At 42.5% G+C, this 1,873-nt stretch overlaps 1 protein-coding gene across 1 annotated transcript in view; it reads left to right on the top strand.

Moving 5' to 3' along the window:
- Positions 1–1,613, top strand: part of LOC126574003 (uncharacterized) — an 83,289-nt gene extending 81,676 nt beyond the window's left edge. The window contains exon 16 of the mRNA XM_050233900.1: positions 1–1,613. This exon is cut by the window's left edge and continues 1,679 nt beyond it. The gene's annotated coding sequence lies outside the window, so the exon portion shown is untranslated.
- Positions 1,614–1,873: the final 260 nt, after the last annotated feature.

Raw genomic sequence — 1,873 nt, 5'->3', positions numbered from 1 at the left:
ATGAGAGAGTACCTTCTGCTGTAGCGAGAGAATTGAGAAATGCATCCGAGATTGTGAGATGGTAGTACGGTAGCTAGAGTGTGCGAATTGACCCTATTTACAAATGAGCGATTTCATGCGTGTAACCTACCTAAGCAAGGTTCCGGTGGCAACCTTTTTTAACCGATTCGCCGCTAGTGTGAGGTAGCAGTGCTGTTGAAAACGACAACGAAGCGATATAGACCCTTTCTCAGTGCTCAACTCAAAGCTGTCGCATAGAACCACATCTCAATACCTCTTAGAAGCCAATGCAACGGAAAATGAAGAAGAAAAGAGATTGAATTGTTCTTGCTTAGGATGGTTACGGATATCCGGCACTAGTATGGTCCTACATTTTAATGTCGATGCTTTATGCTGTTGAAGTTCTGATGCTTCTTTTTCAACTCGGACACGGAAACACGAATCAGAATCCCCCCCAAAAACCTTCATTCCCCAGGTTTGCCCAGGTAGAATAGATTGTGCATGTTGCGCGAATATCTTCACGAAAGTGAACGAAACAGCGCGCACCTTTGCTCTTGTTCGTTCGGCGGTGGATATCGAATTAATTGTCGAAAGGACACCGAAATCACCATATTAAGCACTAATTCGCGATTACTACATTACTATTAACTACATCAATTGTAAGCATATGATAATTATTATTATTATTACTCCTCTAAACCCATAACTTACATCTTTACTCCCCCCCACCCTGCGGCAGACACCACCGCGCTGGTTCGTCTCTATGAACTGTTCGATGCGATAGGACTTAACACATTAAACCACGAAAAGAAGGTTCGTTGCCTGGAATGGTTGAAAGCTTTTTCATGATTTCCAGTAAAGCACAGGAGTAAGGTGGATTGAAGACAAACGGAATTCATACCAATCACGGATGCGCTGAAAGTTGATAACAGCAGCAGCGGTGATTTGTCAAAGGTTTATTGATTTAACACAAAGTCTTTCACACACGCCATGATAATGGAATAAAATCGCTAATCCCTAGGAAGGCTGAAAGTGAGAAGCGGATGGTGTTTGTGTGCTTGTGAGTCCGAGCGAAGGAAGGACAGGGAATGTGATGGAAGAGCAAAGGAAAATATATTTAAAACAAGACAATTTAAAACCAATTAACGCCTCATTCACCCCTTTCTCGCCGTGCAAAACGAAAGAAAGATCGTTCAGCGAAACCATTAACTCCCATTTCGCCTCCAAGGAGTGGTCTTAATACTGGGTAATGTCCATTCTTTTACAGCTGACGATGGGCACGTGAAGGTATGGATGCTTCTTCACTAACTCTCATTTCAAAGCTGCTGCTGCTGCTTCTGCTACTGCTGCTTAACAACGGACATAACGGAAGGTGGCTCATCATTTTCGGTGCTCCATACCGAAAGCGCACTGAGCTCAAAAAAGCGGTTGCGGATAGACACGGTATGCTTTCCTCGCAGGGAAGCGTTCATGTGTGTTCTGTCAACAGAAAGGTAAGTGGTAACTGGTGCAACTGGTGGCTAAAATATAAGAATCTTTATCGCTTTCATTCTTTGGACTCTTTATACATAATACAAATGGAACTTTCGTTACCGACTAGCTATAAAAACAACTGTACCTCTATGTAAATAAGTGTATTCTTCTGTGAATTACCGTCAACGTGTCGAATAATAATAACTGTACATTCCGCGCAATAAAACTCAATCGCAATGGTGTCAAACTAATGATTAAGGAGTCAATATTGGGAAAATTGCCGCAAAAGGCTATTGGAAAGAAATGGCGCCTACTGAGAGACTCGTCGGTTTTATCCCAACTACTTCGTCTCAGTAACCATTGGCAATACCGCATCGTGCTCAGTAATATCAGGATTATC

The sequence above is a fragment of the Anopheles aquasalis genome, chromosome 2 (genome assembly GCF_943734665.1).
Source record: "Anopheles aquasalis chromosome 2, idAnoAquaMG_Q_19, whole genome shotgun sequence".
In the NCBI taxonomy this organism is placed as follows: Eukaryota; Metazoa; Arthropoda; class Insecta; order Diptera; family Culicidae; genus Anopheles; species Anopheles aquasalis.
This window is presented reverse-complemented; position numbering and strand designations above follow the sequence as displayed.